Source organism: Schistocerca serialis, chromosome 5 (genome assembly GCF_023864345.2).
Source record: "Schistocerca serialis cubense isolate TAMUIC-IGC-003099 chromosome 5, iqSchSeri2.2, whole genome shotgun sequence".
In the NCBI taxonomy this organism is placed as follows: Eukaryota; Metazoa; Arthropoda; class Insecta; order Orthoptera; family Acrididae; genus Schistocerca; species Schistocerca serialis.
In genome coordinates this window covers 217,145,752-217,158,582 of record NC_064642.1, presented here as the reverse complement: position 1 = coordinate 217,158,582, position 12,831 = coordinate 217,145,752, and the positions used below count along the sequence as shown (strand labels likewise).

General features: G+C 42.9%; 1 protein-coding gene across 1 annotated transcript in view; it reads right to left on the bottom strand.

The window, feature by feature from the left end:
* LOC126480851 (uncharacterized) overlaps nucleotides 1-8,278 on the bottom strand; it is a 173,602-nt gene extending 165,324 nt beyond the window's left edge. The window contains exon 1 of the mRNA XM_050104213.1: nucleotides 8,126-8,278. The gene's annotated coding sequence lies outside the window, so the exon portion shown is untranslated. The remainder of the gene's footprint in view (nucleotides 1-8,125) is intronic.
* Between the last annotated feature and the right edge of the window lie 4,553 nt (nucleotides 8,279-12,831).

The following is a 12,831-nucleotide window of genomic DNA, read 5'->3' as shown; positions in this document are numbered from 1 at the left end:
CTAGAACCTCAAAACTTTCGTAAAAATATAACTCTGTCCATAGATAAACTGCTTCTATATATATAAAGAAACTGGCAGTCGACAACATGGCAGATAACACAGTGTAAAATACGTGACAAAAAGTGTTTTTGCTGTTACAAAAAAGAAGAAAGGCCAAGAAAAAACAGGAGAGGAGAATGTAAGTAAAATGAACAACTGATAGTGTGTAACTTTAAACTCGTGAAATCGAAGTAAATGATTGGAATCATTGCTTTTGCACAGGCCAGCTGCAGCATCCAAACTGCTGTCGATATTTTACCATTGTAGAAACTGAAGATACATGTAATTTGCCAGCTGAAGATGGGTGCAAACCCGAAATGCACATTGGCATAAATAAAACGCATTAAAAAAGTGGCTGGTCACTGTATTTTTATAGTAAAATATCATTATCCACGGCCATGGAGCTCAACAGTCCAAATAAAATGGACAAATTATTAAGGAGACAGTAATTCAGATCCGCATGAGAACTATGAATGTGTACAACATAACTGGTGAACAGTTGCGCACGCCTAACCTTCAATGGAGGGACTCTGGTCTCCACCAGGACACTGGTCACCGGGCTCATTCTAAAAGCTCCTGTCACTAGGCGAATGCCACAGTGGTGCACTGGGTTGAGTAAACGCAACACTGAGGGCACTGCTGAACCGTAAACCAGACTCCCATAGTCAAGGCAGGATTGAACAAGTGGACAGTAGAGCTGCAACAGCATTGAGCGATCTGCACCCCAGTTGGTGTTGCTCAGGCAGCGGAGGGCAATGAGGTGCTGCCAGCACTTCTGCTAAGGGTAGGTTTACTATCTTTTGGCTCAAGTCCGCCCCGGTAGCTGAGTGGTCAGCGTGACAGACTGTCAATCCTAAGGGCCCGGGTTCGATTCCCGGCTGGGTCGGAAATTTTCTCCGCTCAGGGACTGGGTGTTGTGTTGTCCTAATCATCATCATTTCATCCCCATCGACACGCAGGTCGCCGAAGTGGCGTCAAATCGAAAGACCTGCAGCAGGCGAACGGTCTACCCGATGGGAGGCCCTAGCCACACGACATTTCCATTTTGGCTCAAAAAATCGATTTTCTTAAAAAATTGCATTTTTGGATTCATAAAAGTGTTTAGAATCCACCCCTGAAGCGGTGTTTTCAAATACGGAATGGAAATGTTTGTATTCGCAGTTGAACAAAAAAATGCACATGCCTGAAATTGGTCTTTTTCATGCACCAGTTTTTTTGGTGAATTTCAACTTTGAAGCCGCAAAAAATTATTCTATGTGCTTGCCCAAGGATCAAGTTATCAAGGAGCTTACAATGTACTACGGCTTGGCAATGTGATGGCATTCCAGTTCGGTGGAACAGATGAAGAAGGCAATTTGGGCAATGTATTCCCACAAGTGTTCGACGGATGACCACCCACAACACCAAAATTGTCCGGCTGGGGAAACTAGTTGGTGCAAGTGGCTCATTGCAGAGGATACCGGACATTCAGACGAATATCAACATGAAGAAAGTGCTCTCCAAAGAAGTTCCAAAAGTGATTCGTCCAATCTTCGAGGCCCTTTCGGAGGGCGAGTTATTGTACCGGTGCTTGGGAGGAAACACGCAAAATTCAAATGAAAGTTTGAATGCGTGTGTTTGGAAGTTAGCCCCCTAGCATTTGCATTTTGGTGCGAAGTCTGTGGAGATTGCGACTTTCCTGGCAGTGAGCAGCTTCAACAAAGGGTATTCAGCAATTCTGAAGATCATGACAATGATGGACATCACCCTGAGACTCTATTCGACACAGTTCGCCAAGTATCCACTACAGTGAGTGGATCATCATTAAGGTAAAGTTCTGATTCTGGATGGATGGTGTACCACCGACAGAAATGCATGAGACAAGACTTCGTGGCTGAAAACTGGAATCCATGGACTAGAGCCAATGACTGCACTTTGTGTATGGCTCCCTGTAGGCGCCGCTTAGCAACATCAGTACTGGATGGGCAGTACAAAATGCAGATGTCATCCACATGCACATAAGGTGACACTAATAGCCCAACAGCTGCTGCTCGACTGTTCATAGCCACTAAAAATAGAGAGACACTCAATAAGGGGCAACTGCAGAACGTCATTCTCCTGAATACGGGGGGAACTATGGGAGGCACTGACTTGGACACGGAAAGTATGGAGTTTTGGATCAAAATTGGGAGTGGGCCCTGGAGACCCTACTCATACAATGTGGCAAGGATATGATGTTGCCAGGTCTTGTCGTATGCTTTACATAAGTCAAAAGAGACGGCAACCAGACGTTGGTATCTGGTAAAGGCTGTTTGGATGGGAGACTAGAAGGACACAAGATTAACAGTGGTAGAGAGACCCTGGAGGAAGCCACCCTGACATGGAACCGGTAGGCCATGTGACTCCAGCACCTAACCCAACCTCCGACACACCATACGTTTCAGCAGCTTGCAAAGAAAATTGGTGAGGCTGATGGGCCGGTAGCTATCCACATCAAGCGGGTTTTGATCAGCTTTGAGCACCGGAATGGTGGTGCTCTCCCGCCACTGCGATGGAAAGATGCCATCGCCATTGCACCACATCTGGTTGAAGATGATGAGGAGATGTCGCTTGTAGTCAGACCAGAGATGTTTAATAATCTGACTCTGGATCCGATCCGGCCCAGGAGCTGTGTTGGGGCAATGTGCAAGGGCGCTGAAGAGCTCCCACTCTGTAAATAAAGCATTATCGGGTTCACTGTGGTGTGTAGTGAACGAGAGGGCTTTCCTTTCCATCCGCCGTTTGAGGGTGCCAAAGGCTGAGGGTAGTTCTCCAACGCAGAGGCTCGAGCACAGTGCTCGGCAATCGCATTTGCATTGGTAGATAACATGCCACTGATGTTAATGCCAGGGGCACCTGTTGGGGTCTGGTACCCAAAAAGACATCTGATCTTCATCCAGACTTGGGAAGGTGACTTATGGCACCCAATGGTCAACATGTACCTCTCCCAACACTCCTGTTTCCTTTATTTTATACGCTGGCGAATGCAAGCACGGAGCCGTTTAAAGGCTATTAGGTGCTCTAGGGAAAGGTGCTGCTTATGTCACTGTAGAGCTTGCTGAAGCTCTTTAACTGCCTGAGTGACTTCCAGCGACCATCAAGAGACTGTCTTTCGCCTTGAGCACCCTAAAGAATGAGGGATCGCGTTTTCCGCTGCAGAAACGATCGTTGCAGTGATCTGCTCAACAACAACATTGATGGCACCATGTGGGGGAGATTCAGTGGTAATTGCAGAGGTGAAGGCTTCGCAGTCTGCCTTGTTTAAAGCCCATCTGGATAGCGTCCATGGGCGTGACGCTGGGGGAGTGACAGGAAGATGGGGAAGTGGTCACTACCACACAGGTCGCCATGTGCTCTCCAGTGGATAGATGGGAGAAGGCCAGGACTGCAAACTGAGAGGTCAATGGCCGAATATGTGCCATGTGCCACACTGAAATGTGTGGGGGCACCTGCATTTAAGAGGCAGAGGTTGAGTTGTGACAGTAAATTTTCGACCAGTAAGCATGGCGCCACCCCGCAAGGAGTTATGGGCGTTAAGATCTCCAAAGAGTAGTAAAGGTTTAGGGAGTTGATCAATCAGTGCAGCCAATACGTTCAGGGGCACTGCACCACCTGGAGGAAGATATACATTGCAGACAATTATTTCCTGCATTGTCCTTATCCTGACAGCCACGGCATCAAGAGAAGTTTGAAGGGGCACAGGTTAACTACATACTGAGTTCAGGACATAGAAGTGAACTCCACCTGACACTCTATTATAGTCGCTATGGTTCCTGTAATATCCCTTATAGCCACGGAGGGCAGGGGTCCACATTGCCGGGAACCAGGTCTCCTGGAAGCAATGCAGAAAGCAAGTGTAAAGCTTAACAGTTGCCGTAGCTCAGCCAGGTGATGGAGAAAACCACCACAATTCCACTGGAGGATTGCGTGATCTTGACACTGGGAAGGCATGAAACACTCAATGACACAGTCTACACCTCAGGGTCATCTGCTGCCACCAGATGAGTACCTGTGCGATTGACATCCATTGTATCTGAGGGCCCAGCAAGATCTAGGTCCTCAGCGGATGCCAAAATCTTCACCTCATCCTCAGACACAGAGATAGTAGGAAGTGGTGGCGTGGGTGCCACCGCAGTGCCTTGATTCTTGGGGAAATTTTTCTTTTCCGGTTTCTCTCACTGCTCCTTAGGCTTTCCGGCTGCGAGGACTTCACTGATTCAGTCTCAGGAACTGAGGAGGACAGTGAAGTCCTACGACCTGCTACCTGTGGTTGCTTCAGCCATTGGCGGGTGTCAGCTTTGCCACTGGAAGGAACATGGGAAGGGAGTGACCCAAGGCTTAGTGACATGCTTCTCCGACTGAGAAGTGGGGAATTACGTCCTCGATGGCTGGAGGGGGGGAGTGTTACTCCTGACGTAGGTTGTGCAGGAGCAACAGGGAGGGAAGTGCCCCCCCCCCCCCCCCTCCCACAATCAAGGGGGCAGGTGGAGTCTGACGGCTCTGAGAGCCAATTGTACATGGCGGAATGGAAGATGGTAGAACTGCTGTCGTAGTGGTGGCGTAGGCTGACATCATATGCACAGGTCTTTAGTAGAATTTTTGAACTTTTAAGTGCTGTGCCAATAAATCACATAACATTATCTATGTAATCGTTCCAATTTAAGTTGTTAGTAAGTGTAATCCGTAAGTATTTAGTTGAATTTACAGCCTTTAGATTTGTGTGATTTATCGTATAACCGAAAGTTTGGGATGTCTTTTAGTACTCATGGATGAGTTCACACTTTTCATCATTTAGAGTCAATTACCACTTCTTGTGCTGTACAGATATCCTGACTATAACATTCAATACCCCATGTTGGGTCTATTTGGTAAGTGTCCCACACACTTGAGCACTATTTTAGTATGAGTCACATGAGTGCTTTGAAAGAAACCTCCCTTGTAGATTGATTGCAGTTTTCCTGTATCTTACCAGTGAACCAAAGTATACTACCTGCCTTACTTAAAGCTAAGCCTATGTGCTCAGTCGATTTTATACCTCTACAGGTTATTACATCTAGATATTTGTGTAATAAGAGTACTTCCGGTTGTGAACACCAAACCTGTACTAACTGGCTGCTACGTTTTTGAAGTTTGAAGTTTGTAAAGTGCAAAATTCTAAATTACTTAACATTTAAAGTAAGTTGACAATCTTTGCACCATTTTGAAATCTGATCAATATCTGACTGAAAATTTGTGGAGCTTTTTTCTGACGGTACTTCACTACAGACAACTGCATCATCTACATAAAACAGCTATTATTAAAATTTTCTTTCAGGTATTCAGTATACAAAATGAGCAGCAAGTGTCTCAACAAACTTCCCTCAGGGGGTTTGATTCCAGTTTTGTTGGTTTGTTGTGTTTTTTGAGGTAGTGATCATTGCGGACGTGGTTGTAGTTTTGGGTTTTATGCTTTGGTATCAGTAGTTTCTGTTGACCTATACAGGTCAAGGGAAGTGTTCGATTCCAGTGGATATTGGGTAGGTTGTGGTTGTTTTATTTTATCGTTTTTGTCGTTTGGTTTAGTGGCATGTATTAGTTTGTCCCCACCCAAATACCCCCAATTTCCCCTGCTTGTCCTGTTAGTTTCCTTATATGTTTGGAGCAATATGTGTTTGATGGTTTAACGATCTAGTTTTGTGTTTGTTGTCATGTTTATGTAATGATGTCATAATCGCGGTATGGGAGTAGTTGTGAATGGTCGTTTCCGCCGTATTGGTGACGTCATTGGTCAAAGCAGAGGAGTGGAATCAGACGTTTCCGTTAACCCCCCTCAGGTATGCCTGCATTTACTTCTGCATCTGTTGATGACATTCTATCCATGATAGTATGTGATGTCCTCTCTATCAAAAAATTCTCAATCCAATTACATAAATGTACTTTTGCTAATAAGCCTTGGGGTGGTACTAAGTAAAATGCTTTTTGAAACCAAGAAATACTGCATCTAATTGACAGCTTTAATCGATGGCTCTCAGCAATGTCAAGTGAGAAAAGTGTAAATAGTTTTGCATGACTGATGTTTGTAGGATCATAGCTGGTTAGCATGGAGCAGTTACCTCATTATGTTTGAACTATGAACATGTTCTAACAATACAACAGATGGAGGTAAGATATACTGGATGGTAATTTTGTGGGTCACTTCTACTGATCTATCCTTTCTTCTAATTATTGGACACATTTATCTGAGGAATCTACATTGCTTTATGGTCAAAGAAAAGGGATAAAATACAAAATCTCTATAGATTCTGAATGATTCCACTGTACCCTGGAGCTCAGTTCAATTTTAGTGATTTCAGCTGCTTCTCAATGCTATTAACTCTAATATCTAGAACACTCCTCTTTGCAATAGGACAAAAATTAAACTGGGGAAGTAAGTTACTCTTTGTGCTTCCTTTGTAAATGAACATTGGAAATTGAGTTCAGCTCTTTTTGGCTACTCTCAATTTCAGCCCCTTTTCTTAGAGAAAGTAAATGAAATCGTTAGAGATGTTTACAACCAGTCAACAAGCAATAAACAAGGAGACAAATAACACTCATTTGTTATTTTTTTCAGTTTCAACATTTTGTTGTATAAAATTTCATGAAGCATTTATTAACAAATCTGTCAACTGTTGCAGTACATAGTCTAGTGACTAGTTCATTTTCAAGCCTGGTCTATTGAGACTGCATTGAAAGTGCCTGATCTTAATAACAAACATCAAAGTAGCTATATATGTTTTATAAAATGTGTCGCAGAAGGACTGTCGTAATCCACATGTGCCTCTTAGCATGTCAAAGCCACACTTAAAAGAGTAAATTTTGTGAATATCTCAAACTGCAGAGAGAAAATTGCCCAAGAAAATGAGAAATCAAAACCAACATGTTTAAAAGGCAGTTAATGCACACCACTCTATACTGTATATTAAAGGATTACCTCAATAACGTGAAGCTTGTCTCAGTATAAAAAAAAAATGTTTGAGCTGGTAATACTTACAAACTAATAAATCATTTGTCATTTCACAATATACTTTTATATTACTATGGATTTTACTGCAAAATTATATCTTCATGATCTGCAACGGAATATACTAGGGCCTAACCTCATTTCCATCCTGATAAGCTCAACATCTCCTTCATACATAAAACATAAACATAATGGACAGGCAGGGTACACACACACACACACACACACACACACACACACACACACACACACACACACTCAGGTTAGTTTAAGAAAAAGCACTTTTTGTAATGCACTTTACAGTGGCATGCAGAGTATAGATATAAAACTAAATGACACCATAAGTAGTGCCTCATCAAATGCTCACATTTTTTCTAACTTTTAATCTTCTATTGCTGTTTCACACTGACACGTCAAATATCATTTTAAGGTAACATGTAAATGAACAAACTACTCACACAACTGAATGGAAGGTAATTTTGTACATGAAATGTCTACTCTTTCGCAGAATTTAACTTATAATGAGGCATCTTCATTACTAGTTACCTAAGTGAATATTACTGAATGCAAAAGTACTTCACAAGCATATTAAAATACAGAAGGGATTTAATGAATGGTACCTATTTGATGTAGATACATCAGCAAAGGGCGAGAACTGTGGAATCATGAAAAAGAGGGGAAAAACGTGGTTCCCAAATTGGAACGCCAGAGATTTAAGGGATCAGGGGTTTCATGTACAGTGGCATCTATACAACTTTTAAGTTCGGATTTGGTTATGTACCTGCACAACAGCACAGTTTTCAGTTCTAGAAATATACTAGGGTATTTTTTTGTTCACTCTAAGAAGACGGGAGTTCCTATTTTTGTATATGATGAAACTTCGTAATCACACGGTAGCATTATACAATTAACCACTAGGGTGTTCGAAAGTGTCATGTTCGACTCTACCAGGAAAGCAAAGACCGAAACATAAACTACGGAGTCACTGTTAAAACAGTTAACACATTCAAAACAAGAATTTTAATATTCATCTCATCAAAAACCAATAAATACAAATTTATTATTTCTTAAGGTAATTCATATACTTACATGTACATGGGATGCATCTCCTCGTCTCTTCAACATTTCACATTTAACACTGATTCACTCTCCAACGTAAACATTTCCCAAACTAACAGAAAAGTATTTTAGTGTACTGTCGACCTCATAACCCCATATTTGTAATAAAATGTATAAACTATAAACAAACACTGCACTTCGCGCGGAAATTCACATGACAGATGACGATGTTTGTACACAACACACTCCCTAACATGTGCAGTATTTTTCCGATGAAATTCTTAGTTTAGCGACACGCAGATCGGAACAGAAGGACTGCTTGTAACTGATTGGCTGTTGTAAGTGAAGGCATCTCGAACATAGGATGGAAAATGAGAGTTTTGTGATGAGAATGCAAGGGCCGAGATGTTGGAGAACTTGTTGATGCATTTCTCGTTACAAAGAGTTCCTATTTCGGATTTCTATACAGAACGTTGTTTTGTTAATTTATGGGAACTTCCGCCCAGTAAAATGCAAAGGAATGATGACACAGTATAGATACAGACGGCTGCGGGTACGAGAACAAGGAATAGTGACGTGTTTGATATCTTTAGTGTCAATCTGGTTTCGTACGCCTTAGCGAGCAGACGCTCGCGTGTATGTTGGTTCGATTTAAGAGCAACAAAAACATTAGTTACAGCTTATATCAGGGCTTCATTCTGCACGAACCCTGCAATGGATTACCTACAGTGGTGACCACGTTTCCGCGTAGCAGTTCTATCATCCGTTTTGGATTTGTGCGACACTCAAGTGCTACTTCAACGACGGATACACTTCGGGAACATCCATTTTTCCAAAAAGCTATGCAGAACACAGTTGCACTGTTACTAGTGCTCCACCGAACATTCTCGTGCCCATTGGCCATAACCAGATAGAACTAAAACACGAAAGTGGCATCGTGAAGCAATGTATAGACACACAGAAGCATCTAAATAATCATTCTTCTCGTGATCAATTCTGCACCCACATCTATACCCTGAAAACCACTGCGAAGTGCATGATGGACGGTACATCACGTTTTACCAGTTATTAAGGTTTCTTCCTGTGAATGTAATGGGAAGAAACTCTAATAACTGGTACAGTGGGATGTACCCTCTGGCATGCACTTCACTGTGGTTTGCGGGGTATAGGATTATAGTTACGCATAGAAACAATACAAGCATCAACAAACCTCACTTAGTGAACGCCAGTTCTCTGATTTGGGTATTATAGGTCATTGGAGTTTTACTCTAATCACATACTTTGATTCGTGCAACAGACACGTAAATGTACTGATTGGTCCCTCTGTGCAAGGGTAATTCCAGATGAACCTGTTCTTGCTACAGAACTACATTCAACTGACTGAGTCCTGTGTTGTATACCCTTGGCTACCTTTCATGCCACAATAGTGCAACGAATTATTTACCATCATTCCTGAAGTGTCTTTGTATATACAGTATGGATGGAATTTTGCTGATATGATATTTCATTTGCAGCATTTGATTAAACTGCTTGCTTTTCAACCAGATCACTGGGAGACTTGGTTACAGGTGGTTAAACCCACTTTGCAGTGTTATGGTATTGTGCATGATACATGAAAATTAGTAACCCAGCTGTGCTACCTATCCAGTCATACTCACATCATCAGTGACATTCTACAGGTGTCCACACCTACGGGGCAATTTGAAGCAGCAAAGACGGCACTATTACAACATCTGACGAAGACACTAGAACAACAGTGTCTACAAGTCATACACGCCAGCTGCTCCAGTAGCGACATCAACTGAAAAATTATCTCGACATCCACGAAAAAAGATAGGTCCATTCAGAATAACAGATTGTGCAGTGCCATTTCCTCCAAGTTTATTTTCGAGACTGATTATGTGTTTATAAACAGGCATGCGGTGGCGACGATTCTCTATATAAGCGGGCAGTGCACGCCAGCGGAACCATTCCGCTGTGAGCGCTATCTGCAGCAGCATTGAAGCACTATGCCTCGTCGACGTGTGTATCGTCATCGTCGCCACCGCATGCCTGTTTATAAACACTTAATCAGTCTCGAAAATAAACTTGGAGGAAATGGCACTGCACAATCTGTTATTCTGAATGGACCTATCTTTTTTCGTGGATGTCGAGTTAAATTTTCACTTGATGTCGCTACTGGAGCAGCTGGCAGTGGGTGGTTTACACTCGCAATTGTCCGCTGTGAGAACGTATCGCTGCCTGGACTAGAATCTTTTGCCGACCGAGATGTCATCGCCTACAAGACTTGGCACTGAGGAATCGACCCGAAGAAGCAAAGTGGACCTAGTTTTGTGTATAGTAATATGCCTTTTACTCTGTATACCTGCTCATGTAGAAAAGTTTCTAATGATGAGAAAATACATGTATGGATGAAAGGACTTTTTGTACTTGCTGAAAATGTAACTGTAACTGGTGATATTACTTTGTATTATAATTATTAATAAAGTGTTATCCTTGACTCCTGTAACCGGGGGCGTCAGCCGAGAACCGCTAGTCATACATCTGGTAATCATGGACTCAACGATGCAACAATTTGAAAAAAATAACAAAGCATAGTGCCGCACTACCCGCTGGGCGCCTAGCCGGGCGGTTACGCAACCCGCTTGGCTCGGCGCCAGGCCGGCGCACCAGCAGACGCGCGCTCCTAGTCGCTGTGAGAACGCATCGCTACCTGGACTAGAATCTTTTGCCGACCGAGATGTCATCGCTTACAAGACGTGGCACTGTGGAATCGACCCGATTCTACTGCACTACTACAACATCTGACGAAGACACCAGAGCAACAGTGTCTACAAGTCATACATGAAAAGACAATTTTGGTGACTACATGAGAATCTGTTTTATGTAATATTATGCCAGACTGCATGTTGTGGGCAATTTAGATGCTTAAACTGCCATTACTCATTCAGTCAGCACTAATCATGAGTGAACATGACACTGCAGAGACTATAGTTATTTTTGGCTGAAAGGTTACATGGAATCCCACAAAATAGCCAAGGTGCTGCAGTCGCTTCCCACAATGCTCAGTGACTGCTACACTCAGATAAGAGGGGCCTACAACAGCATCACATGGACTCTACTGACTGAGCAGGCACGAGTACTTTCAGTGACACATGAAGCTGGACCACTGATATTCGCCCTACATCCGCTACACCTCAGCTGACTCCAGGAATATGCGTACTGTGGCTTCAGTGTACTCAGATGTGCAATTGCTCACTTCCATGTAATTTCCCAAACTTAGTGGCAGCTTCCGATGGGTTCACAAGTCCACAACCAAACAAGAAATGGCTCACTTGGTTGGATTAACAGCCAAACAAGCATAACACAGCTTCAAGGAATGAATAAGAGACTCTATGTCCTTGACTGTGACACAGATCGTTGTTTCCTTATAGATACAAGGTCAGCAGGTACATAAGGACCTCAACAACATGGCAGTGTGGAAGTGCTACTAGTGCAGCAAATGACGCTCCTGTTAAATACCATGGAAGTGTAGAACAAACTTAATTTGTCAGCCTTAGTGTAAAGTGCAAATGGCATTTATTTTATTTCAGAAGTGAGTGAACTGATGTTGGGGTTGACTTTCTAAGCTTTGTTTCAATCAGGCTCCAGACTTGGCAGCAGGATTATTTTGTCAAACACAGAGTGGGAAGAAAGGTTAGTGCTGCTCTGGGCCACCCCAAGTCTGTTACTGCTTAAGCAGTAGCAAGACTATGACGATGAGGTTGTGAGACTAGAATGGGCTTTACCACAAGAACTAGGCAGAATTTTGAAGAAATTTGAGGATATTAGACAGGAGCGTCTTCAATTGTGTACTACAGCTGCAGATCTAAAAAAAGAGACTACATACATCACAAAAGGACTTGAGCAATGCTCACAAACAAATCGCACTCTTCCAACAAAAGCAATAATGGCGTCAGTGACAACAGGAAGACCTACAACAACAACAACTGTATAGTGGCAGTATACTCAGCAGATACATCACGAGGCATTGCTGCCTACACAGGTTTCCAACCCAAAGCGAGCCATCAAGGTTAGTCCCGTGCCTAATATTTTAGAAGTACGTGCCGCCCCCACACGTGTGATGAGTGACTCTACCAAGCATTACGAATCAATGGCCAGGCAAAGTGTGAATTGTGAGACAGTACACTGTATTATCAAAATGCTGGGGCCACGAGTTCCTTATAAGGCCAGGCATCTGGCACCAGACAGATTACATATAGCAAAGTATATTGTGGACAAACTACTCGATGCCGAGATTGTGAGACCATTGGACAGTGCTTGGACATCGCCCATACATTTGGTCACGAAGAAGAATGGGTCTCATAGAATATGGGGAGACTATTGTTCAGTAAATGTATGAATAGTTCCAGGCAGGTACCCAGTTCTGAAGATTGTGGATTTTTCTCATGCCATGGCAGGGATATTTGTCTTCAGAGTAATCGCCTGTAAGAAGTCATATCTCCAGCCAAGGGGAAGGCTCTGGATGACGTTCCAAAGACAGCTGCCGTTACACCATTTGAGTTGTATGAGTGCCTTTTCACGCTTTATAGCCTAAAAAATGCTGTGCAGACATGGCAGTGTTTTATTGATAAAACCTTAAGACATTTTACTTTTTGTTATTTGTATCTTGATGACATTTTGGTTGTTCCACCAAATATATGAGATCACAAGGCACACCTTCACCTGGTGTTCGA